This window comes from Canis lupus, chromosome 37 (assembly GCF_048164855.1).
Source record: "Canis lupus baileyi chromosome 37, mCanLup2.hap1, whole genome shotgun sequence".
In the NCBI taxonomy this organism is placed as follows: Eukaryota; Metazoa; Chordata; class Mammalia; order Carnivora; family Canidae; genus Canis; species Canis lupus.
The window spans coordinates 5,532,655-5,560,231 of NC_132874.1; the positions used below are offsets into that span (position 1 = coordinate 5,532,655).

General features: G+C 38.7%; 1 long non-coding RNA gene across 1 annotated transcript; it reads right to left on the minus strand.

The window, feature by feature from the left end:
- Positions 1–1,570: 1,570 nt before the first annotated feature.
- On the minus strand, positions 1,571–19,037 carry LOC140626240 (uncharacterized). The gene is made up of 3 exons (XR_012025432.1): positions 18,835–19,037; positions 5,094–5,153; positions 1,571–2,860 (listed from the first exon to the last, which is right to left on the minus strand). It is a non-coding gene; the product is annotated as an uncharacterized lncRNA (long non-coding RNA).
- Positions 19,038–27,577: the final 8,540 nt, after the last annotated feature.

Genomic DNA, 27,577 nt, shown 5'->3' on the forward strand with positions numbered 1-27,577 from the left:
TGCATGGAGCCTGCTTCTCCCTCTGCCGCTCTCTCTCTCTTTCTCATTAATAAATAAATAAAATCTTTTAAAAAAAGATAATAAAGAATTTTTTAAAAAATCTAAAATCATGCCATCCTTTTGTGTTGAAAAAGATATATCTTTTAGAGATTTTATTTTTTATTCATGAGAGAGACAGAAGGAGAGAGAGAGGAAGAGACATAGGCAGAGGGAGAGGCAGGCTCCCCACAAGATATCCGATGTGGGACTTAACCCCGGACCCCAGGGTCAAAGGCAGACGCTCAACTGCTGAGCCACCTAGACATCCTGAAAAAAATATATTTTTATAAGAATATGCAATTATGTAAAAATGTAACGGGTTATTATTTTTAAATAAATTAATGAATAAATATTGACAACTTTCTCTATTTTAATTTCTAATATAAATTACTGACCGATCTAACCCACATTATTCCTAAGTATGTAAAGGGGTCCTGACACCAAAACATTCGAGACTGCTATTTTACAGCTTTGGGAATCTCAATTTGTTTTTAAAGCTTCAGTTAGGAATTTCACAAGGTTCAAAATTAGGGTGGCATTTGTTATAAAAGACTCTAAAACTACTCTCAAGGGGGGCTAAATCCATATTTCTTATTGTATAAGTTGCTGACCAACAAAATACAGACAACAGAGTAAATGCAAATATAGTTTTTAACATGATTCATTTCACCTCTTGCATTCCTGGCCAGCTACTTTTTCTGGACCTAACTTTGTACTAACACTAGTGTAGTAGGAGGCATCTTGCTTGATGTAGATTATGTATCTAATACACATTTGTTGTCTTGATTTCAATCAAGGCTACTACCTCATTTAAGTTTATTTGGCCAAATTGTCAAGTTTATGCCTTGTTTTGTTTTTGTAACTACCATTGTAGTCAGCAAAGCTAGACTGGCTGGTGCTTGTGTAGTGGGCAGCAGAGGACTCTCTGGAGCATCCTGAGTCTTACTTACACCTGCTCCCATAGGAACATGAAGCAGGTTTTTACCCAATCTGTGAGTAAATTTCCTCATCAGAAAATCAGGGATAAAAATAACACTTCCTAGGTAATAACTTTGTTGTTCTACAGATTAACAAAGTTTAACATTTGTAAAAAATTTAGAACTAAACTTACCATATAATAAATGCTATGTGAAGATATCTCGAAATACTATCTAATTTCAACTGCCATTTAAAGCAAGTGCATGGATACTGATGATTTAGTTTTCAGAGAAAATGTGGCTACTGAAGTAAATTCAGACACCTACGTACATAAATTCAACCCATTAAATTCCAAGTGCATCCCCACCACCAATAGTTAAGAGTAGCAGTGAAACATAAGTAACGACACTGATAATACTGAGAGGAAAATGCAGATCAGAACGTAGACACAGAGCTCAGAAGCAGTGTAGAGAAATTCAAACTCTAATTGTATCCAGCGACCAAAGCATCAAAAAGGCAGTTAACTGAAATTGTCTATCTGGGCTATAGAAGAAAGTTCAGCCAAGCCTTCTAATTTATTTTTTAATGATGTAAATGTGTAGTTTTTAAAGTATCATTAATATTATCATCTTAATAGTGTCTTTGCAATTCTAGATACTCTTCAAAAAATGTCTTACGATAATAAGTACATACAGGCATGTAACATCATCGAACTAACAAAGGAAAGATTAGAAAACTTCTAGAACTCTTTCACTCTTTGGCTTCCACGATTTCATTTGGGTTGGTTTCCCAACTCATATCTTCCAACAAGATAAACTCCCCATTCTTTTTGCCAGACCCGAAGTCCCAAAGATGTGGACATAATGCAGAAGGGATGGACTGTACTTATCAACATTGGCATGTACTCAGCATCCTCCAGCTTCACGGTCATGCCAAATAGCCCAGCCTTTGAGTTTGTTTGCAACCATCAGCAATGCATAACTTTCAAATGATCATTGTTTTGCTTTTTCTTTTCCTTCAAGCATATTTGAATTCAAATCATTAGATGAAATAAAGTACATTCCCAAAAACAATTTATTTATTAGCTCTAGTTAACTTGTCTCTTCATTCATATTTTATATAAATGAAATGAGATCAGGGGAATGCAGATCTGATTTTTTTTTTTAACACGAAAGGTGAATTTCCCTAAAAATGGATTATAGATCAAAGTTTGCTAGCACTTTGTCACAAGTCACAGGATGTCAAGTCCTCTGGTCTGTCCCATATTAAGTGACTGCCCCGGGAGGCAAAGTACATCCTCATCTTGTTGACCGTTTCACCCCACAGAGCTGAGTGCTGAAGAAGCATACTAAATTGTTTAATGACAGTTCATCTTAGGTTATCAACAGTGAAAATATTTTGCTCTTTAGATATTCCTTAAGATGGTTATGTTTAAAATCTGAAAGAGATACAAACAGATACACTAAAGCATGAGTACTTAGGGGAAAAAATCAAGTTTTGAGATTAAAAACCACATGTGAAATGAGTTATTAAATCCTAACGGATATTTTGTTTCCCCCTGTGGATGTTTTTAGGCAGGTAAACTCCAGGTAAGGAAAGCCCATTTCTATGATAACCATCAAATGCCTTCCATTCTGTTTTATTTATGACCAGAGGCCTGCCACCGAGCACAGACTGGTGCCCTATTTGGGTTTCCAAAGCAGTGAGCTGCAATGTTTGGGGTGTAGCCCAGAGTGGCTTGTGGAGCAATCAGGGGACATGGCATGGAGGAGCTGCTCATCCCGTGGCTCCTACACTATTGCCAGCACAGCATGTGTCTCCTTCATTTCATGACCACACTGGAATGGCTTCCTGGTATAGCTTTATTTCCATGCAGAGCTGTCAGTCATGTTCCTGCCAGGTTCTGTAGGGAACATGAAGCAGGCCTGTTGTATCATCTCCACATCATGTGACAGAAGTCCATTTTACAAAGCAATTTACAGAGTAAAATCAAGAGCTTTGCATCTCCCTGCCCCTTTTAATCTCACTCATAAAGCCAAACCAAAGGAATCCTGCAAAAATCTCTGCAATCCACTCTTTTTTTTTTTCCACCGGTATTACGGGAAACAGGCTAAACTACCAAAAATGAGTGGAGGTGAAAGGGAGCTATCATTGTTTCTCTTGGGCTGGTGGGGGAGGGACTCTTTACTAGTCATGGACAAATTAAAGAAGAATTTGGATATAGAAAAAATTGTGAAAAAAATGTTTATTAAGTATCTGAAATAAGACAGTAATGGTATAGACATGAACAAATCAAGAGTCTCTTACTTCAGATTATCACTGAAGTGAATTTCTCTTGTTGAAAAAGTATTTATACCCTGGGCTTGTTAATCGACTGTGGGGAAGCAAGGATCTTCAGCCAAGAATTTCTGGACCGGGTGAGCTCTGGGAAAAAGAAGATTTCCCCCAAGTTCAACAATTCCTGTCCTATCCTTTGAATTGGGGTAAATGTTTCTGAACACATCCAAAATGACTCTTTGCCTGACATCATGATGAAACCACATTGTAAGAGCCCAGAAAGAAATGTAGAGCATATTTACAGATGGAGGAACAGAAACTCATCTGTCGACTTCAAGAGAACGTGCCTAAGTACCCCATACTCTGAACACTCACAACAGAAAAAGCAGAAATTTCAGGATTATCTGAAGGAAAGAATGTTCCTCAAACTATGTCTATCACTATCACCCTTCTTTCACAAGAGAAAATCAGTAAATTATTACCACAATAGGTTTCTCAGAGGTCGTCCCAGTTTTCTGAAAAAACAAATTTCCCAAAGCACTATAGATAAACTATATTAAGTGCCTGATAAAATCATGAATGATATATGTATTTCGGCTGCAAAAGTATTTATGTCTTTCATCAAGAAAAAGGATCTGTGACTATTGTCAAGGTAGTCATGGTGATGACTTAAATTCTGAAAACTGTATCTGTGGGAATAGCAACCAGATGGACATGGGATGCACAAAGACCATTTCTTTAATTAGCTGATAAAAATCAATAAAAAAAATAGTGGTAGGTAAAACTGAGACTTGGTTTTTACTGAGCTTATTCAATTTAATACATAAACCTAGTATAAATTCTATAATTATGTTATATTCTATACTCATGTTATACATTTTATGTATTTATTAAATTACAATAAGTGTGCTTAAACACAATAAAAATTTATTTTCATCTTGCCAATAAAAAAAAAAAACTGAAGAGAGAATAAGTAATTCTTTCAGAGGAGCAGAAGTAGTAAGTGGCACAGTTAAAAACAGCCTTCAGGACCTTAGGTTCTTTTTAGAAGCTCTGCTGCATTACACATTTTTATGTTGCTCCTTGAAGTTAAATTTAAAAGATATTTTGATCAACTAAAGAATTTGTATGAAAACCTAAAATAGAATGTGATATTTAATTCTTTCTCCTCCCTAGATAGGCGGATAGAGAAATGGTAGATGTTTTATTAATAATAGATGATAGATAATAGATGACAGATTAGATAGATAGATAGATAGATAGATAGATAGATAGATAGATATCCTATAGAAAATCATGTATTGTTTCCCACTGGTCATCTGTTAGAATAAGAATAAATACGAATAAAGCTCTATAAGGGAGAAGAATATATAAACAAACCAAATCCAAATATATGGTAACTTCATTATCATAGATTTTCTTGATTTTCTCGATACTTGTACAGTGTTAACACAGCCTGGGTCAGGTGTGTTTGTTGGGTCCTTGGCCTTGCCTGAGGTCTTCAAGCTCTTAGCTCCAACATCAGCACAGCAGCTCGGAGAAGATTGTTACATGGTAGAACTGTTCAGTCAGTGGAAGCTTCTCTACTAAAAAGCATGCAGCACATTACTGAGATGCTGTCCGCAATTTTAATGACCCCAATCCAATTTCTCAGACTGCAAACCTATGGTGAACTCTGAATGTAAACATGGGGTCATATTTTGGTTGGATGCATCCACACCACACTCAGAATTGAGAAACTTCTGAGTAGGCAGTCTCGGGTGTAAGGCTGTGTGAAGACCCACATAGAATGGCATAGAACACATATGATATAGAAGGACAATTATATTTTTGTTTTTCTTTACAATTTGATATCTTACCTTCTGTTATCTTCCCCTGGATAAACACTTCTACCCTGGATAAAAATAAACACTTCTACCCTGGATAAAAATAAAAGTAGAGAAAGTATATTTCTAAATTAACTTTTAATTATATCTATTTACATCAATTCCATTATCCCAACTACCTTGTGTATACCAATCTTAGTATCACACTATACTGTGGCTGAATAAAAATGGCATAAAATAGAAACAGGCAATAGATGCACAAACCCAGAAAAGTTTCCATACAAGAAAATAACACGGATGTACTTTGTAAACTATAGACAGTCTTTTGTGGAATGGAGTTTAAAGACAAGAATATCACTTACATGATAGCCTAGAAATTAGGAAAAATCATCACTTTTCTTCAAGGACTTTAGGGAAAAAAAGACTATTTGCATGAAATTCAGCAGTCTTGAGATTGTGGAACAAACATAAATTGGAATTTGTACAGTTCAGAGCAAGTTTAGAGCACAATGTTCTCAATTCTCATACATCCCTCGTATGACTGGTTGCATTGGCTATCAATTCTGTCATGGGTCTACTTCTCTATCTTCATACTACCTTTGCCTCATGTTTCACAGTGCCTAAGGCTGATCTCCTACTACAATTACCTGGGAGCTTTACCAATGAGTGCCCCCGTATCATCCCTCCTGCTTTCAAGGACAAGTAAAATCAACCAGGGTAGTAGCTGGAAATAATAGAGACTCAAGAATGAATCTCTTAAAATAAGAGAAGTTAAGTGAGAAAGATGGAGGTACTGTACTCTGATCCCCTATTTTTATGTGTGGAGCAAGTCACACTGGTTGCTCAACCTAATTTCAAGGTAATGTTACCCATGGTATACTGCATTCCGCAAACTACAATAATGGATACCTTTTCCCAAACCCCAGGAAAAAAAAATGACATCATTGACTATAATCTCAGAGTTGATTATTTTCCACATAAATGCTTTAACTTATTCTTAATTTCTTGGTGTCTACTACTGTTTGTCCTCTGGGAAATGCTGGTACTTAAAAAACTTGCAGAGGTCATATAGAAATAGCAAACCCTCATAACAATAGCCAACATTTGTTGAAAGCGTCCTCCATCTTCTATGTTTTACATGTATTAATTTACAGAGAAAGAACCCTGATAACTGTATGTATGAAGTTTAAATAATTTTACTCTCATCTTATTTATGAGAAAAACTGAAGTTTAGTGTCTATAGTGGTCAAGGTCACAGTGGCTGCTAACAAAGATAAACCCTGAAGTCTTAGGTGCTAAAACAGTAGAAACTTATTTCTCTTCTCTACAATAGTCCAAAGAGAGTACTAAGTAGATAATCTTTTTTGCAATAATTCAAGACTAAGATTTGTACTGTTATAGCTCCACCATCTTCAATACTTGGCTTGCAAAGTCACTGTGGAAGAAGAAAATCATGGCACCCTAGAAATGATACTCTTCATTTCTGTGCACTTTCCTTTAGTGAGAATCAGTCATATCGAAGGATGCCTGGGTGGCTCAGTGGTTTAGCACCTGTCTTCAGCCCAGGGCATGATCCTAGAGTCCTGGGATCAATTCCTGCATCAGGCTCCCCGCATGGAGCCTGCTTCTCCCTCTGCCTGTGTCTCTGCGTCTCTCATGAATAAATAAATAAAATCTTTAAAAAATAAGAATCAGTCATATGGCTTCATTTAGAAGCAAAGATGATTGGAAAATTGAGACCACAACATAGAAGACTGTCCAGCAGTATATTCATACAATGTATAGCGAGCACAGATCTTTGGTGGACAGCTGGCCATTTCTGCTAGAGAAGGGGTAACCTACTTTCTTAAGAGTGCTCTTGAGTAATTAGTGAAGCTGGAATTCTAACTCATCTTTATACCCATATGTGAGTTCTTACTCACAATGTCATGCTTTTGAAAGTATGGATTATGGTTTCCAGGCTCCTTCACTGCCCTGCACATAAATCTCTATGGTTGTGACTGTATATATCATAGTAAAATTATAATAATATTTTATGGCATTCTGTAAAAAAAAAAAAAAAAAAAAAAAGCCCCATTACTTCCTGAAATTCTGCCAGCAAAATAATCTTGAGAAATTCCATTAGGGGGTTGGGTACTCATATTCTAAGATCCAAATGGGTGTCACAAAAAGATATAATTTTCAGTACTCAAAGGACATAATTTTCAGCACTTTCCTTATAATATTCCAGTATAGAAAAAATCCAAACGTACAGTTTGCCAAATCAAATATTATTCAATGGTGCTTTATCTCTTTGCTATATCAATCTTAATTGATGAAGTCATATATGGCCTAGAACAGAACTGTTTTTCTTATTAACAGCTTTTCTAATATAAAATTTCATAAAGACAACTTTGTGTAAAATATTAATGTTGGAAGTAACTACCCTCTCCCAATAAGATTTTATCAGTTGTGTCTAAGCACACCAGAATAAAAACCACTTGCCTCCTGCAGTTCAACAGCAATGAAGAACTATAGAAACTCCAGAGATAAAAAAAAGTAAAGAAATGGAAAAGACAATATTACCCTCCTCCATTATGTTCTTTAAACAAAACACCCTGACGGGATTTGCTATATACATTGCTGAGCAAGGTGAGCCACTCTGAAATTATACACAAAATAAAATTGCTTTACATAGCTCTTTAATTCAGCAAATTCAGTTTTACATGCATTTACTTAACAATGCAGCTGAACTGGAAATGCTGACAGATAGGACTAGCTGACTGACAGTCTGCACTGGAAATAAACTATAAGACCAGTATTTTTCCGTTTCTTTCTATTAACAACAACGTAATTATAATTTCTGAATCAAATGCACCAATGATCTACACTTTTTTTAAATTCCGATGAAAAGGTCAAAAGTAAGACCTGTAAATAGCTACTAATCTTGTTTTCCTAAAATGTCAAAAATGGGGAAAATGTAACAAAACCTATAAGCAGAAAATTAGCCTTTTCAACTACTGACATTAATATCAGTTCTTTTCAACATTTAGTGAACACTAACCATGCACTATGCATTGTGATAGTGTCCCACAAGAAGGAATCATATGTACTTTTTCTCTTCAAAGTGTTTATAATATATAGTTGGGAAAAAATATGTGCATACGTTCTTCAAAAAACAAAATACAGATGACATTCATTAATGTAGCTCTCCTTAGAGTTCACCCATGGCCATATCTTATATCTATAAGATGATACAAATAAATATACAGGTCTGAAACTGAATCACCAAATTTAATCCACTGAAAAATATCCAATTACCAAAATATTAGGAATCAAGGTGAAGTTCTTTATTTTATTGATTTATAACCATGAGATGGAGGAAGGCCCCCAAGATGCTATGGGCTCCTCTTTCCAACTTTACAAGATTTCACAAACAGCTGTACACACAAGGGATGGTGACAAATGAGAAGTTCAATCACCACATTATTATAATAATCCAGCTGTCATAACTCCCAGCTAAACCCCATAGTAAAGCCCCAAAGTAAATGCTTGACTTCAAAAGGAGAGGTCCTTCCTTGGCTTGGAGTTCTCATCATAAGCAAGTTGCTGAGCCCAAATTGTAAGAAATCCAATGCATGGAAGCAGTTGTGTAAGATGAAGGAGGATGGCTCAACATCCTCAAAATGTCAGACCAAACTCTGCTTGTGGCTTTTATGATGTAGACAAGGGTTTGAGAAAGAAGGACATTAGAGCCAAGTATGCCTGCTTACTACATGGAAATAAGAAAGATGACAGAGCTACGTTCATGTGCACCACTTTTTCACAGAGTTATCCCCTCACTACAAGATGGGCCCAATTCGTGTTTTGGAAACTGGCAATCCCTCTGTGTGGTTGGGTAAACAGAAGAAATATGAGGGGGACTAATGAACAGGTCAACAGGGAAGAGACAGCTTTCCCAAAATTCAAATTCTGCTATCATCTATGCTCTGGAAAATGTTTCTGAGAAAAATTTCAATAACCAGTTGCTTTAAAAAATAACTTGCATTATGATAGAGTGTCACTACAAAATGAGTCCAAAAAGAAGATTGAAATGTGTTGAACTCCATATAAATAGGTTGACTTCCTTTGGTATGATGGAGGGGACACAGCAAGGTAAGGAGTTAGTGAAAGTGGGTGATTTCCCCTCCATCACATGTAATATCGTGTTATTACATGACATAAGCTATACCTTTGTCCTTTATTTTTGACAAATTTAGAGCCACAAATAGTTAATAGACACTTCTAATTTGGGAAAAATTTATAAAGCTATACAAAACCCAATAACTTGTCAGTATATTCTGAAAGAAGGCCAGCAATAAAGCAAGTAAAGCAAATATTAATATAACACAAAAACCTTGCCCAAGTGGTAACTAAAGCTGTTTTTTTAAAATCCAACCCATCAAATGACCTGTCATGTAACTTATAAACAATTTTTCTTGTCTTGTTTCTTTCCAGAAATATTACTATATTTCCTGTAACAGTATTTCCATTTTTGAAGGCCTGTTGGTGCCTTGGGACATAATAAAGCTAACAAAAATATCTTCAAGAGAGTGATGTCACCAAGGTGGTGAGATATGAGACCCCATCCTTCAACCCATAAAGAACAACGTTTAGGTAGCTATTCACCAACAACAGCACCCCTGGAAGATCGCAAGAATCCACTTACAAACCTTCAGTAGCATAATGGAGTAAACATATTGAGAATAACAGTACAAAAAAAAAGTAAGAAAAATGGTTTCATTTTGTCTGCATGATCCTCTTCCTCAGGCCAGCCCTCCTCAGTGCCAAGAGAGAACTTCCCAGCCTGAGACAGTTCTCCTCATCAGGAAAAGGAGAGTGGGGTGAACAACAAGCTGCCTCAGCCTTTCAGGGGACTGCATGATGGACTTCTTTGGATTTACCCTACCCAGAGCCCAGCACAGCTGAGACATCCAGAGATGGCTAGAACAAGGAAGTACAGGCATTACCAATAGCAGCTACATGGCAGGAATGGCCATGGTTCCCAGGGGCCTTTGTCACTGAGGGCTTCCACAGCCCTTGCAAATGTTGTAGATTCTAATAGCTTTTATCACTGAGCACCTTGTCACAGACCTCAGCAGACTGCTCCACAGAGGACCCCAGGAGCCTTCACCACTGAGGAAATGAACAGCCATCACAGCCACCATGAAACCCTGCAGCTTTTGCCACTGGGTGCACATGGGAAGAAATCTGGAAAACTCAAAATGTGGGAAGGTTGAACAGCATGCTCCTGAACAACCAATTGGATAAAGAAGAAATCAAGAGGGAAATCAAAAATTTAAAAATGCCTTGAGAAAAATGAAAATGGAAGTAAAATGCACTAAAACTAATGGGATACAACAAAAGCAGTTCTACAAGGGAAGGTTATAATGATAAATACTCATAAGAAGAAAGAATAAAGAACTCAAATAAGCAACCTATCTTTATACCACCAGGAGCTAGGGGAAAAAAAAAAAAACTAAGTCCAAAGTTAGTATAAGGAAAGAAATAAAGATTAGAGCAGAAATAAAGGAAATAGAGACTGGAAATAAAAAAGAAAAGATCAATGAAATTAAAATAGGCTTTTTTTTTAAAAAAAGATACAATTAATAAAGATTTAGCTAGACTGAGGGGAAAAAAAGAAGATTCAAATAAAATCAGAAATGAAGGAGATGTCACAACTAATAGCACAGAGATACAGAGGATCATGAGACTACTGTGACTGATCATACACCAACAAATTTGATAAACTAGAAGAAATGGTAAGTTCTTAGAAATACACAATTTACCAAAACTGAACCAAAAGAAACAGAAAAATCAAACAGAGCAGTAATGAGTAAAAATATAGAAACAGTTACAAAAAAACTAAACTCTCAACAAAGAAAAGTCAGGACTAGGACCAGATGGTTTTACTGGTGAATTCTACAAACCATATACAGAAGAATCAATGCTCCTTCTCTAACTCTTCTCAAAAAACTGAAGAAGAGAGAACACTCTCAAGTTCATTCTACAAAGCCTGAGTACCACCACCAAATAAAGACACTACAAGAAAAGAAAATGCAATGCCTATCAAAATTCCAGTGGCATCTCTTCCATAGAAAAAAATCAAATAGATAAAGCAACTTTGAGCAAGAAGTAAATCTGGAAGAATCTGAAGTCACAATTTCTAACTTCAAACTTTATTGTAAGGCTATAAAAACCCAAATCATATGGTATTGGCATAAAAACAGACATATAGAGCAATAGAACAGAATGGAGAGCCCAGAAAGAAATCCATGCATATACAGTCAAGTAATTTTTGACAAAGGTGCCAAGAATATACAATGGGGAAAGAACAGTCTCTTCAATAAACAGCGTTGAGGAAACGGAATACCCACATGCAAAATAATTAAATTACATCATAGCAGACACAGAAATACAACTCAAAATGGATTAAGACCTGAAACCATAAAACTCCTAGAAGAAAACATGGGAAAAACTCAATTTTGGTCTTAGTGATGATTTTCTTTCTCAATAGATACCAAAAGCAAAAAGTAAACAAGTTGGACTACTCTAAATAAAATTTTTATGCATAGCAAAGCAAATAATCATTAAAAGGCTATCTATGTAATGAGAAAAAAGGATTTGCAAACCACGTATTTGATAATGTTAGAATCTAATCCTGCCATTTTCAACATGAAGGAATCTGGAAGATATTATGTTAGGTGAAATAAGCCACACACAGAAAGACAAATGTCAAATTATCTCACTTATATGTGGAACCTTTAAGGAAAAAGAGTGGAATTTATTTTTTTAAGATTTTATTTATTTATTTGAGACAGAGAAAGAGAGAGAGAGAGAGAGAGAGAGAGAGAGAGAGCATGAGCAGTGGGGAGGAGCAGAGGGAGAGGGAGAAGAGACTCCCTGCTGAGCATGAGCCTGATGTGGGGCTCAATCCTAGGATGCCAAGATCAAGACCCTAGTTGAAGGAGATGCTTAACCAACTGAGCCACCCAGGTGCCCCAAAAGAGTGGAATTTATAGGAAGAGAGAGTAGAATGGTGGTTACCAGAGGTGAGAGAATGGAAGAAAAGGGGAAATACTGATGAAAAGGTACAAATTTTCACTTATAAGATGAATAAATTCTGGAAAGCTGATATATAGCCTAGTGACTGTAGTTAATAATAATGTATTATATACTTGAAATTTGTGAAGAAAGTAGATCTCAAGTGTTCTCACCACAGGAAAAAAAAAAAGTAACTATGAGAGGTGATAGATATATTCAGTTTGACTGTAATCATTTCACAATGTATAGACCTATCAAAAGATCATGTTGGACACCTTCCATATATATAATTCTTTTTTTTTTTATTTTATTTATGATAGTCACACAGAGAGAGAGAGAGAGGCAGAGACACAGGCAGAGGAAGAAGCAGGCTCCATGCACCAGGAGCCCGACGTGGGATTCGATCCCGGGTCTCCAGGATCGCGCCCTGGGCTAAAGGCAGGCACCAAACCGCTGCGCCACCCAGGGATCCTGCCATCTATATAATTCTTATTTATCAATAATAAATAAATTAAAATATTTTTAAAAAATAATTTTAGGGGCACCTGGTTGGTGCAGTAGGTTAAGCGTCCAACTCTTGGTTTCAACTCAGGTCATGATCAAAGGGTCATGAGATAGAGCTCTGCATCAGGCTCCTCACTCAGTGCAGAGTCTGCTTGAGATTCTCTCTCTCCCTCTGCCTCTTCCCCACTGAGCTCTTAAATGAATGAATGAATGAATGAATAAATGAATGCAAAGACCAGAAGAATATCATGCAGAAAACCAAATAATTTGCCAATCCCTTTCCTTTTTGAATCCTTAAGCGGCATACTCCATTTTGCTTTGAAGAACTTGGAAAAGATATGCTATCCTAGTATGAGCACTTCCATTTCATCCACCATCTTGTGAAGTCAATGAAGTAACTGCCAGAATTTTCATAAGATAAGACTTAAGATAAGGCCATAATACTTTCAATAGAATTAGACTCTGCTTACTGAGTGAGAAATATTAGAGGAGGGGTCATCACTGCTAAGTTTGTATAGTGGAATGTGGAAGAATGGTCTCTGAGCCCGAGAGAGGGGAAAATGAGAAAAGGAAGCAAACCTTTTGATTACCTGACTCATAGAGTGATAGAATGGCACCCCTCTAGCCTCAAGAATGTATCCTATAAATGATACTATGATAAGGCTAATTAAATATTTTCAGTGTATCAGACATTTTCCCCCTGCACTCAAAACGTGAAAGGTCTGCGGAGACCAGACACCCCCAGAAACACATGGGGTGACATCGCATACTTTTGTAACTGGAGGTGCAGTGCAATGTTCAGCTTCAAAGCCAGAGCCTGTCTCCACGCCTCAGGGTTTTGTTTCTTTATCGATATCCTCAATAGCACATCCCTGAATGTTACTTATTGCTTAATGAAAAAACAGATTGCTCTGCCTAGCATCTAATAGTTGTTAATATCCTAATAACATTAATGTATGCAATATTGAGCTGAACTGGAAGGCTGACAAGAGCCTACGTGTGCAGAAATGTAATTACAGTGGAAGTTTAATGATGAATCACTGCAGTTTCTCTCTTCCTTAATAAACTGTCACGTAGTACCAAATAAAGCAGAAGCAATTAGAGGAAGCAACAGGATCTTGGGCAGAGGGACAGGAGGAATGGAAGAAATAAAACCTCTGCATTCCCAAAATAGCTTACATAAACTGCTGGGACTTAACAGGTGTTGCACTCTGGTCAGCGGGGCGACCAAGCCCCTCACACATCCACCTAGAATATAGCATTTTGATTTCTCATCGGAGGTACCTTACTTTCAATTGTGATACAGGATCTTAGATATCCAAACAGCTCACTAAATTCCACATATTATTTCTGTATTTCCCTTGCATCTGTTTAAAGTGGCTATTTATAAAACACTAACATTTTATTTAGTTTTTTCAAAGGCAAGAAATCCCTTATTCCCCAGGTCTTTTAGCTGTGATTGTTAGATAGAGGATACAGATGGTGTAATGAATCTAGGACATGGCACAGGACAGGGACTATGCTGCCAAGCAGGGAAAGTAAAAGATTGAGAGAGTGACAGGCCAGAGTCCACAGCCCAACTCCATAACTTTAGAGCTGGGCGACTTTGGGCAAGTTACTTTGATGACTTTGATACCCCATTTCCTGATTTATACCGTAAAGATATGTTAGTAAAATCTACTTTATAAAGTTGCTATAAGGAACAAATTAAATAACGTATTAAACTTCTGACATGATACAGTGCCTGCCACCAGTAATGCACTCAATGCATAGTATTAATAGTTTATTATTATAACATCAGTTGCCATGTATGTATGTGTTCACCCCACACTGGAGCTTCAACCTGTTTGCTAGACCTGGTTCTGCAGCAAGACTACATGATGGAATCATTGCAGCACCTGGACAGACAGGATTATCGTAATTGTACTATCAATCATATTATTTCTTTTATTTATTTTTTTTATATTATTTCTTTTAAAGATTTATTTATTTATTCATGAGAGACACAGGCAGAGGGAGAAGTAGGCTCCTCACAGCAGCCCAATGTGGGACTCCATCCTGAACCCCAGGATCACAACCTGAGCCGAAGGCATATGCTCAACCGCTGAGCCACCCAGATGTCCCCTATCAACCCTATTATTGGACATCTGAGGAAACTCAGCTGATCTGAATTCATACATCCAATCTTCAATTTATACAAGCAGGCTCTGAAATGGCCACTCAAAATACAAACACGAATGGAGCAGGGTCCCTATTCACCTGAGATTCACCAACTTTATATTGAAACAGGTTAGAAGAAAATGAGAAATGCACCAGCAGAGGCAAGTTGCTGTTGCCACTCAAACACCAAAGAGAAAGAACTTATCTCTCTGGCTGACAGTCTGAGAAGATGTTCTAGAGAGGAAGATAGTTGCTCTGATCATTGAAGTCTACACAACATGGAAATTCTAAGAAGAAAATCAGAGTACCTATAAATAAATAAAACCATATGCAAACTTCAGCAGTCATTAAAGAATGCAAATTAAAACCCCAACCAGATACCACTACATAACAATTGGAATGGTCAAAATAAAAAATGAGGGCTGCCTGGATGGCTCAGTGGTTGAGTGTTTGCCTTTGGCTCAGGACATGATCCCAACACCCTGGGATTGAGTCCCGCATCCAGCTCCCTGCAGGGGGCCTGCTTCTCTATCTGCCTATGTCTCTGCCTCTCTCTGTGTGTCTCATGAATAAATCAATAAAATATTTTTTAAAAATTTTTAAAAATTAAACAGCTAAAATTCCAACCATCGGAGATGATGTGGAACTATATATATTTTTAAGATTTTATTTACTCATTTGAGAGAGAGAGAGAGAGAGAGAGAGCGGGTGTGCAAGCAGGGTGAAGAGCAGAGGAAGAGAGACAAGCAGACTCCTTGCTGAACACAAAGCTCAATGTGGGGCTCAATCTCATGACCCTGAGATCACAATCTGAGCCGAAACCAAGAGTCCAAGTACACTACCCAGGCACCCGGGAGCAGTTCTAGATCTTGACTATGGTGGTAGTTACTAGACTTCAAGAATCATAAAACTTTACTCTAAAAAGAATGAATTTTACTGTACGTGAATTATACCTTATTTTTTTAGAAGGGCCCAACCAGACTATGTTTAAAGATCTGGAAATACAATACTGAGTAGCAAATTCAGATTTTGCACATATGACTACAGAATAGGGGGTTTCATATAGTTATTGTTTCACTATCTGGCACACGATAGAAATCACATTACTATATGGAGCATAATTGAATGAAAGGGAAACACGGTGTCAAGAGACTGGGAATAGATAGGAGCCAACTCACCACAAATCATGATATTGTGAAATGATTGATAGTCCGTATGCTTGCTTTTGGTTCAGTGAACTAATGAATATTATCTCTGTCATTTATATTTTTTAGTTACTAATGTCTTTTTTTTAAGTGAATCCTGTCATAAAGGGAGAAAACATACAAAGATGGGGTACATCACGGCAGCCACATGGGCTGATTACACTAAGAATGGTGTCTCTTAAATTTGTGCAATGTGCAACTACTCAACCACACACAGCAGCCCTGGGGGCATTTGCTGGGAAAATGTTTCTCTGTTTTCACCTCTCTAGATATTTGAGAGACCTTCACTAAGGAAAAACATAAACAACAATAGAAACACAGAAGCAAAGTGCTAAAAACGAGAGCTACATAATTCCACTGGTTTTATGTAATTAGGACTCCTTAGTCAAATATTTTTTCAACAATTCCTCCATACATATGTTTGGTAGGCCATGGGTATATAATACCCCAAAGTACTATATTAGAAGCTAAGGTAATACACAATTATTTTCATAGGAGTAAAACTTCATCTCAAACATGAGTCACAATAAGAAGTCAACATCACAACTCAGGACAGAGAGAGAAACACATGGCGACTGTGTAGCCTTGTGGAGCTGTACACCCAGGCGCTTTGAGAAGGCTGAAATTAAGGAAAATGAGGAGAGTGTACAGTCAGATTCTCATCATATTTATTATTTCTGGAGCGATGAGCATTTTGCGTGGTCTACTAACCACTATTAATTAATCATCCCAGAATTCCTGTACTGTTAGTAAACATTAGTCTCTTGGGGAAAAAAAAGACTTCAGAAGGTTAAGATCAGACAGTCTAGTGTTAAATAAGAATCCTTTCAATTATTTCAATAAAATGCTACTCTACTCTAAAGGGATGGGTGTTCAACACCTTGTGGCTCTACTTTCTTCCAGAAGGGGGACAACTTGGAGGTGCTTGGGTTTTGGTTTGGTTTTGTAATAATTCTTCTAGGTAAAAGGTCACATGGGATTTGGATGAGGGAAGAGAGCCAGAAACAGGAAATTGGATGCCAGGGGGACAAAGGACAAGTAGAGGAAAGTTTAGAGAAGTTACTCTGTGCTTCCACTGAGAATCTACACATTGGGGTTTTATCACAACTGAGTCTTTTGAGATTCATCCGTCACTAGACAGTACTAAGCACGCGGTCTTTAAAGGAAATCTTTGTTCTAATTCCCCCCTGACAGGAAAAAGCTTCTGGGTTCACTCAACCCTATCTTTATCCTTTACAAAGGAAAACTATAGAGAATGGCTTTACTCCCAGGGGCTTCACCAGCAACTTCTTATTTAACTAGCTCTGTCTAACCAGACAAGTGCTCAGACTCCCTCCATTCACCTGCTGCAGCCCTCATACAACAAAAAAGCCTGCTTAGATGCTTTTATTTTCTTTCCTTTGGGGTTCCTCAAAGTGTAGGTGCCCCAGAGAGGAATCCTTTGAAACTAGGTGACCTAGGCGATTGATAAAAGGGCTGGAACATTCCAAAAATTCCAGTGGTTATTGCTTGTTTTCCACAACCCCACAATAGTGGAGAATACATGACCCAGATTCTAATCATCAGAAGAAGAGACTTCCAATCCTGCATTAAAACACACAGAAATGGCAATATTTCTCACATTAAATTTAATTGCTGAGAGCCTCCAGCATCCATTATATATGAAGAATGCTGACAAGCCCTTGCTCCAAAGCAGGACTGCATCTACTGCATTGTAGAAAAATTATCATTGACTTAATTTTAAGGAGCTCCAGTAAAGAATATTCAGTCTAAAAATTCAATAACATGTACCAACTTTTTATAGCACTATAAAGTTGAATTTTATTTTTTTAAATTTTTTTATTTATTTATTTGAGAGCAAGAGACGAGGAAGGGCAGAGGGAAGAGAGAGAAGGAGACTCCCTGATGAGCAGGAAACCTGTCATGGGAGCTTGATCCCAGGACCCCAAGATGATGAACTATGTTGAAGTCAAACACTCAACTGACTGAGCCACCCAGGTGTCCCTAGGGCTGAATTTTCTAATAGTTATCTCTAATCTATCTACACTCTGGATTATAATTTCACATATATTTCAAAACTGCAGAGATTTTCTCAAGAAATATTGCTAGGCTTGGAATTAAAATGATCACTCCCCATTATAATGATGTGCCATGTTCACCTCTTGTGTATCAGGTAAGATCTGTAGTTACAAGCAGCAGAATCTGGTCCTGGTAGATATAGAAATGTGTTTACTGGAAATAAAAGGAGTTCACAGAATCTGCAGGAAGATGGAAAAATCAGCCTTAGGAAAGAGATCAAAAGTAAGGGAATTTGGTAAAGACAAGAAGCAAAAACAGTTGCCAACAATTGTGGCAGAAATGTCCAACTGAGACATTGATTCAGTCATCATAGAACAGTAATGGGGCTAGACACCACACCCTCGCCACAGTGAGAGATATGAATGCATCTTCAAGCCTTCTGTCTTTTGAATCTTCTGTTCCAGATTAAAATTTAGAGGCTGAAACATCTAATTAGCCAAGGCTAGGCCACGTCCTGGTGTGGGCTGACTGCTGTTCACTCACACAAACCCCTTCTCCAAGTCACTATTACCTACCTTTAAAAAGGAGCACCTTCCTTTAAAAGGTCTTCCTGACAATAAAAATCTGAAACTCCTGAGAGGGAGGAAAAATATCTTCTTTATATCACTACATACCATGAAGTTGTAGCTCCAAAATCAACAGAGAACCATATGATAATGACAGAAAAATGAAAGCTGACCATTAATATGGCTCTGCTCTTGGCATTAATTTTTGGCTGAGGTTTGCTCGTGTTTGGTTACACCACAAACTAATAGGCCACTCACCGGAACTAACAAAGAGATTGCTCTCCCCTGTGTGGTTATTTCTTGATCACAGGGAAAGTCAGCAGCCTTGGAACAGGTGGCTTCCTTCAATCAGCCGAGTTCCTGAGAGATGAGAGGGGAGGCAGGTCTTGCAAGATCTGTCACCGTCTGGCAGTGGCTCAGACATCCCAAGACGTTCTGTCACTTTCTGGAAAGAACGGGACATTTCAGAAACTACAAAGCTTCTCTCAGCTTTGATTTGGTCTACAGCTCCCAACAACTGTGAAAGTTGAAAAGTTGAAACTTGGTGGCAAGGGGATGGGGAACAAGGTCAAGTCTGATGATAATGTGGTTTTGCCAGAGTGTATTGTTTTCAGAAGAGGGAAAAATTACTGTGTATGAATATGCAGAGAGGGGGGAACGGAAAAAAAAAAGATGTTGGTTTTATTTCAAGCTGAAGAGACTGAGTCCACATCCCAATTATATACACTTTTAGGGGCAGGGGAATAACTGTTTGTCTCTGAAATGCTCTAACATCACCTCCAAAAAACATTTACCGTTTTTAGTTTGTTTTAAGCTGCCACGATCTCAATAGTGAGGGGTGGTGGTGTCTAAAATGCTAAACAGGTTATTAAAACAAAATTATTTACTTAAAAATGAGTGATTTTTGACCATGTCCTGCTGATTCAGAAGCAAAGTGAATTTTTCCCTTTGGACTTACTTGCTTTCATTCATTCCCTACTATAAGGAGATTTTTTTTCCCAAAAAAAACAATTTAAACATGTCTCTCTCTCTTCTCTAGAGATTCAAAGTGGAATTTTTGTTTTTTTTCAAAAGCAGTGGCATTGTAGCTCCAAATAGTTACCAGGTTTTTCATGGTTCTGTTATCAATTAGCCGCAAGTGTTCACATCACTTTTGACAATAAATGCCAGCAGGAAGGTAGCTCTATTTTAATTATTTAGGATAACAGCTCTTGACCCTCGAAGCATGTTAGAATCACCTGGAGCACTTCAACAAAATGGATATCTGGGCCTTATTCCAGAGCAGCTAAATCATAATCTCTAGACATGGAGCCCATTCTGGTATTTTGTTGTTAAACTCTCAGTTGAATCTAATGGGAACCTGGATGAAAAACTCCTTCTCCCAGAGAGCTGCCACTTCTTTGTGGCTGAGGATCAAATTTGGTACAAAAGGATTTCTATCAGGACACAAAGAATTAAAGCTGAAGTATTCCTGCCTCTCTCCTATAGAGAGACGAAGGAACTGGTGAGCCCAGACATAACAACAACAGAAGTCACCTTACCAAGCCCCACAGCTCTGGCTCTCTTTCTCTCTAATTAATCTTTTTGATCCAGAAATGGTGCCTGAAACTTGTGGCTTTGGTATCTCTGGCTCTCAGAGATCCTGGCTCTCAAGACGTTACTTGCTACAAATTGTATTGTCCATCAGAAAATACAGGAATCCCAAGGCATATGTCCTTGCCAATTTCTGGAAACTTTTTTAAAGGACTTTTGAGATTCTAAGGGTGAGTTCCCCACTGGTATTCACTTGATGGGCAGAAGAAACTCAGTTAAAAGGAGCACAGAGCAGGTTGACACTGAGCCCAGCTGGGGCCCAACTCCCACAGCACAGAGCGATGGCTCTCCAATCTGACATTCTGATTCAGTACATCTGAGGTGAAACCCTAAGATCGGCATTTTTTTAATAGGAAGCTCAGAAGATTCTGCAACAGATGGTCTGCAGACCACCCAGGGAAATGTGGCCATAGACTATTACATGAAAAGCTTTCAGAGAAACCAGGAATATTTAGCTGGGGAAAGCTAAGCTGTCTTCAAATATTTAAAATGTCTTCCTATTTGGGGAAAAAAAAAAAGTTAAATAGAGTTTTTTAAAGCCGTTTTCTTTAAGACCCCAAGAGATAGAGAAATGAAATATGGGTTGAAAATGTAGAAAAATTGATTTGGCCTCAATTTAGAGAAGAATTTCTAACAGTCAAACTGGACTGCCTTGGAAAGCACTATTTCTAGATTCATCCTAGAATGACTGTCACTTAGCAAAGATATGATCAAGGGGATTCAAGTTTATGGTGAATAGATAGTTCCGTCTGCCGTGTCCCTTAAAATACAAATTCATTCAGAATAATAAAACTTATCACAGTTCTACATGTTTACCTCTACAGCAGAATAAAGAAAAATACAGCCAGACATTTGTGCACCATATTAACTAACCCAATTTCCTAAACCACCTCATCACATCTTGAATATTTTATACAAAGGAATCTTGAAGCTTGCTTTTAAGAAAATCTAACCCAAAGAGATAACAGGGTTGCCAAAATAAAATGTTGCTCAACCATTTATAGCTTTATAGTCTAGCATCTAAGCTAATCTAATCTAAGGATGGATACCTACATGGATAGATGGATAGGAATAGAGAGACAGAGAACCATTCACTACCAGCTAAGACAAACTAAGCATTCCCGACTCCATCTCTCTTTGAATACAGCTTTAAAACCTGGATAGAAGGTGCAGGAAGTGGTTACTTGAGGATTCTGAAAAGAATACAGCAGCAAGTGGACTGTATAGGACCAGAATTCAACGTACCATCAAACAGGCAGTTCACCAGTCTTATTCCCCGCTGGAGTTTCATGGCCTGAATTCAATATAGCCCAAGAACGAGGTGTCCTTGACACAGACAGAAATGAGGACAAGCATCCTAGTTCCGACTCAAGGAGTGCTAACAGGGTCTCCTAATGCTCATGAAGAGTGTGGAAGTCCCGTTTTCTTTTATTTTCTCTTTTCTTTTCTTTTCTTTTCTTTTCTTTTCTTTTCTTTCTTTTCTTTTCTTTCTTTTTTCTTTTCTTTTCGCTCCTTTCTCTAGCGCCTCAGCCAAGGGTAAGTGCAACCTAGAGCACTGATGGCAATGGCAGCAAGTGGATCCATCAGGGGCCCGTGACTTTGAGAAAAGAAAACCTTCCCTTCCAAATAAAGGGGTTCTGGTCTTAAAATAAGTGGAGAAGTTCTAGTTACTTCCCCTTCCCCTCCATTCCCGCTCCTCCGTTTCTTGACTCCAGTGTGGGTACAGCCAAGGACAGTGTGCAGCACAGCAGGATATATTATATAGCCCCAGCTTTATGGTCAAGAGGACTGAAAATGGGGAGCTGAAAGTATTAGGGAGACAGCAGAGAGGGAAGAGCTTGAGAAAGCAACTCCCTGAAGTTGCACATGAACTCCTATGCTGACCTGAGCTGCATGTGCAAGGATCTGACCTGAACAGCACCCACCAACTGTGAAAACTAAATGACAGGATAGCCCCATCACAGCCACCCCCTACACACAGAGTCCCAGATTGGCTGCGTGCAGGACAGATTTGAACAGCACTGCGGCCGGATTTGAAAACCAAATCGACACTTGGAGCACGACCCAAAGAAGCCCTGTCAAAACGTGTGGTTTGAATCCTATCAAGTTGATTGCTGCCGGAACAAAGAATACCAGCAACTGTGTTAGGCTTTCAACCAGAGCCAGGGATGCAAGGTGGTATTCAAAATGTCCACAACATAACTCGAAATTTCTCAGCAGACGTAGAACCAGGAAAATCCCAGCTTGCATAGGAAAAGACAATGTGAGGTGATACAGGTTTGGGAATTGTCTGATAGAAACTTTAAAGGTGTTATATAAAATTCTCCAGCAAGAAAGGGTGACACCCCTAACACAAATGCAAAGATAGACAATCTTGGCAAAGAAATAGAAGACATAAAGAAGAACTTAAAAGAAAACTTTGGAACTGAAAAATATAGTAACTAGAATAAAAACGTCGGCTTGGTCTCAATGGCAGAATGGAAGTAGCACAGGAGAGTCAGTAAACTTGAACATCAAAGAACAGACACTCATTTTGAAAGAAGGAAGAAAGGAAAGGGGAGGAAGGAAGGAAGGAAGGAAGGAAGGAAGGAAGGAAGGAAGGCCAATGGAAGGAAGGAAGGGAGGGAGAGAGGAAAACCAACAGAAGGAAGGAAAGAAGGGAAACCAACAGAAGGAAGAGAGAGGGAGGAAGGAAGGGAAAGGGAAGGGAGGGGAGGGGAGGGGAGGGGAGAGAGAAGAGAAGAGAAGAGAAGAGAAGAGAAGAGAAGAGAAGAGAAGAAGAGAAGAGAAGAAAGAAGAGAAGAAAAGAGAAGAAGAGAAAGAAGAGGAGAGAAGAGGAGAGAAGAAGAGAAAGAAGAGAAGAGGAGAGAAGAGAAGAGAAGAGAAGAAGAGAAAGAAGAGAAGAGAAGAGAAGAGAAGAGAAGAGAAGAGAAGAGAAGAGAAGAGAAGAGAAGAGAAGAGAAGAGAAGAGAAGAGAAGAGAAGAGAAGAAGGAGCACCAGGGAACTGAGGGAAAACACCAGGTGGTCCAACACTTGTAACGTCATAGAACCAGGAGAAAGAAAAAAGTGCATGTCTGGAAAACAATTTTTTTGAAGGCATAATGGCTGAAAAGTTTCCGACTTAGGTGAAAGAGCACCCACAAAGATCCTGCCAGCGGCCTTGGGCGGCGCAGCCGGAGGGCAGAGACCAAGGGACGGGGTCAGCCGGCTCCCTGCCCTGCGGGCTGCCCGAGGACACCCGCCCGCGCCCCGCGCCCCGCGCCCCGCAGCGCCCCACGGCTGCCCCGGGATTGGCTGGAGCAGGCGCAGGCGCAGTGGCAGGTGCACGGTGCCGGGCGGCTCAGCAGGCGCGGGGGCTGCAAGCCCGGTGTCGAGTCCTCCAGCCGGCTTTCCCCGGAGCTTCAGGGCTGCAGACGGGGGCTCACCTCCGGGGGCCTGGCTGGGTTAGGTGCACGCCGCCGGGGGTTGCTACCAGGGTGGGGGGCAGAAAACTCCCTCGGTCTGAGGAGTCTGTTCCTCTCGCCCTCTGGCTCCTGGAAGTACCTGGGCCCAAGGTGGCTGCCCTGGGTGCTCTCCTGGCCTCAGTGGCTTTCCACCGCAGGGCTGAGGACGGCTCCCTGCAGCCTGCAACCACATCCCTCCAGAGCAATTGCCACAAAGGATACACGAAAAAAATAGGTGTTTGGGGGGAAAACTGCTAAATATGACAAAATAGTACTTCTTGAGTCTCTGGATAACGTTTTCACGGATGAGTGCTAAAGAAGTCACCTTGGGTTTTCTGTTTATAGATTATTTAAAGGGCTCTAACTTCTTTAATTATATCCCAAGTCACTTTCCCATCGCACTGCGGATGCGTATGGAAGAACGAGAATATTTTAAATGTGCTCAAGAAAATCATATTTTAGAAAGCTAAAGTGTCTCTAAATATATAGACTTTACAGATTTAAATAGGATTTTGGACTCTTCTGCCATTACTATCGTTAGTACTAACAGTGGGAAGGTGGCTATATGCTGAAAATACATATTCAGTCTTACATGTTAATCCTACATTCTGTATTATTTATTCAGCAGATACTTATTGAGCATTCCTCTAGCTCTGGCTTTGACAGTGAGGCAGGGAACAAATGGGGTAATGTCTCGTCTTCATCCTATCAGGGTGGATATTTGAATAAAATTTCATAGGCAAGCTGACAAGTGCAACTGTTCAATATTGTTTTGAATATGCAGAGTTTTTGCCTTTTTCTTAATTATTCTGTAAGTTGAGTTTGTTTATAGTGTGATCTTTACAACAAGATGGAGACTCGACTCATCACATTTCTTTTCAAATACCCTTCACGCGGAAAAGTTTGGGGCCATTATACACTTCTGAGGGATATTAAACATAACAATGTGGTTTAGGCATAAATAGCCCTACTCACTGAGCATAACACTCCCTGTGAAATTCTCACCTTGAAATATTTTGCAAATTTTTAAAACGTAGGCAAATATGTCAGCTTTACAAAAAAAAAAAAAAAAGCCAGATGTTGAATCCAGTCTCTTTACTCTGATTTGTGCTCTCCCAGTTGAAGTTAATAATTATAGCTTTAATTTTCTTCCTAAAGGTTTTATTTATTTATTCATGAGAGACACAGAGAGAGAGAGGCAGAGACATAGGCAGAGGGAGGAGCAGGCTCCATGAAGGGAGCCTGATGTGGGACTCGATCCCAAGACTCCAGAATTATGCCCTGAGCCAAAGGCAGATGCTCAACTGCTGAGCCACTCAGGTATCCCTAGCTTTAATTTTTTTTTAAGCAATTTTTTACCTTGACAAATTACGTGACTTGATTAGCACAATTTTGTCTTTTCCCAGTGGTTTATTGACTGTCACAGTTAACAACCTCAGGTCAGAAAAATAAAGCTAAATTTGTAAAGAAAATGAATTTTTTGTTGTTGTTGCCGTTCCTTCATTTTCTATCCTGTTGGGTTAGCTGCAAGAAAAAAGCACTTGCTACAAATTCATTAGCTCGTGAACTTGGGAGGATTTTAGCTAAGTATTTTGCACTTCCGCTCTGTGGTAGGAGTCATCATATTTACATGTTGGGCACTAGGCTTCAATTACCTCCTTTTCTCCTTTTTGTCTTCATCCTTTCCGCCATCATACCGGCTCTGACCCACCTTTGGTCAATTATCTTCCAGAATGTTTTCACCTGGTACTGAGAGTATGAGCATGCCATAATTTCTCAAATACATCCAGGTGTGGTTTATAGCCAAGTGTAACAGACTAAGGCAATTCTATCATCACTATCACATGCAGTGTGCATGCGTCTGTTTATATGAGTCCAAGAATGCAAATAACCTTCACTTGGCAGAAACACAGTCAACTAATTAAAGCTGGTGGAAACTACAAAAATTCACCGAGTTCCAAAAATCATATAACCTCTCAGTTTGTTTTGAGGCATTTTTCCCTAACATTGGTTAAATAGCTATCATTTTTAACATTTGCATTCCTTCCACCCCCCCCCCCCCAGGGAGGATAGTACTATTGTAATTATACTACATTCTTCTGAGGTTCCATAACGAGCTATTATTTTGCTAATGGAATATTCAAGTAGTCTGTAGTAATTTATCAAATAGTCCTAAATCCCATTTTCTCAGTGTGAATCTTTTTGTTCACAGGTAAATTGATGTGTGGGGGGTTATCAAGGCTTTTTTGTAATTCAAATTATCCATTTCACCTCCCTTCGTTAAAAAAAAAAATACGTGCAATCTTAGAAGACTTTTTAGAAATATTTAGAATTAAAACTGTATGGACTCCGTGCAAGTGGCATTTTTTGCATTTTAATTTGTTTTATATTTTTTGCATTTTGATACCTATTTTTAAAAATGCATCTAAATTGAGGGGTGGCAGGCAAAAATGTAATTCAACTTCTTCCACACTACAGTCTGTTCTTTGTCTAACTACTAGCAGGAGAGCACTATTTTAAATGAGATCCAGTGACAGGAAACCATCTCAGCTCAAGCTCTCCCACTTGCCTTCATTCTAAAAGACAAGAATTTAAACTGGTACAGTTCTCATGGATATGGACACCACTTTTCAGCACAGAACTCTTGAACATATAATGGACTGTGCATATATTGATGAATATATAAGAGCCCTTGAGCAAGAAAACTATGCCAACAGACCGAAGTTGGAAGAAGGGTTTTAAACTATTTAAGCAGCAGCAACAACAAAGGCAAACAAATGCAAATTACTTGTAAAATTAATGAAGCAACTGACTTGGAGAGGGCCAGTTCTTGTCAAGATGGTGAAATGGCTTGTACAGCTGGCTCAGTTTCTTCAAATCAACCTTAAAGTTTATTTTGTCATATTGTCACTACAGGAAAATGTCTCTAAGAAATAACTAACAGGAGGCCCTGAGAAGGCTGAAGAATGTCTGAAATTGCCGCATGCGGAAAGGTTTAGGGTTTACATCCTCCCACAAGATTCGTATCTTCTTATGGACGTACTCCAAAGATGACCTTGGGAAGACAAAGTGGAGAAAAGCCTTCCAAATTTGGCACTTGCCTTCCCCTTACGTGGTCTGTGGACAACCTCACCTTCCCATTTGCCTGAAGTCTGCTATAGCAGCTCAGATCACTCAAGGGGGAACCCCTGAGAGAACACTGAAGCAGCACAGAGGCCCTGCCTGCATGATAAATTGTCAAAAACAGATGAAGATTGACCAGCTGCCCTTGAGCATTCACTGTCCCCCTCTTGCCCCTCAATACTCATTCCCTGATGAATGTCAACCTAGACAGACAGCCTCCTCCCATTGCTGTGTTACCATTAAAAAACTCCTGAATGACAGTTAACAGTCTGGAATCTATGAGGTTCTGTGGTTCCTGGACACTCTGCCCAAGGACTTACCACCCCGCACCTCTGTTTTTCCATTCCCTACAATTCATGTAGACCGAAGCCTGGCCTTTGGCCCTTGCTCCCAAACACATTTCCAGAAATTCAGGATCATCTTTTCTTTTCAGAGGCCCTGCAGAATGAAACAGAGTAGCTGATGCACCAGGAGAACAGGAACTCACCAAAATAACTAGATGTCAACACCTACGATTACCTAAAAGAGAAAGCACAAACTGGGTAGCATATACCACCTTAAGCAAAAATAGTAGAACTGACATATTAAGAACTAAAAACAGCGTGATAAATATAGAGATAGTAGACATATTAGCCCTATAAAAAAGAAAAATGATACAACAAAGTTCCAAGTGGGAATATGATGTATAAAAATTTAAACACTGTTTTCAGAATTAAAGAAAGAGGAAAGATCTTGGATTTAGAAGGACAGCTGGGTACCAAATAGGACTGTTAATGAAAAACTCACAACTAGACAGAGTACCATTAAATTTAAAAATATAAAAGACAAAGAGAAAATCTGA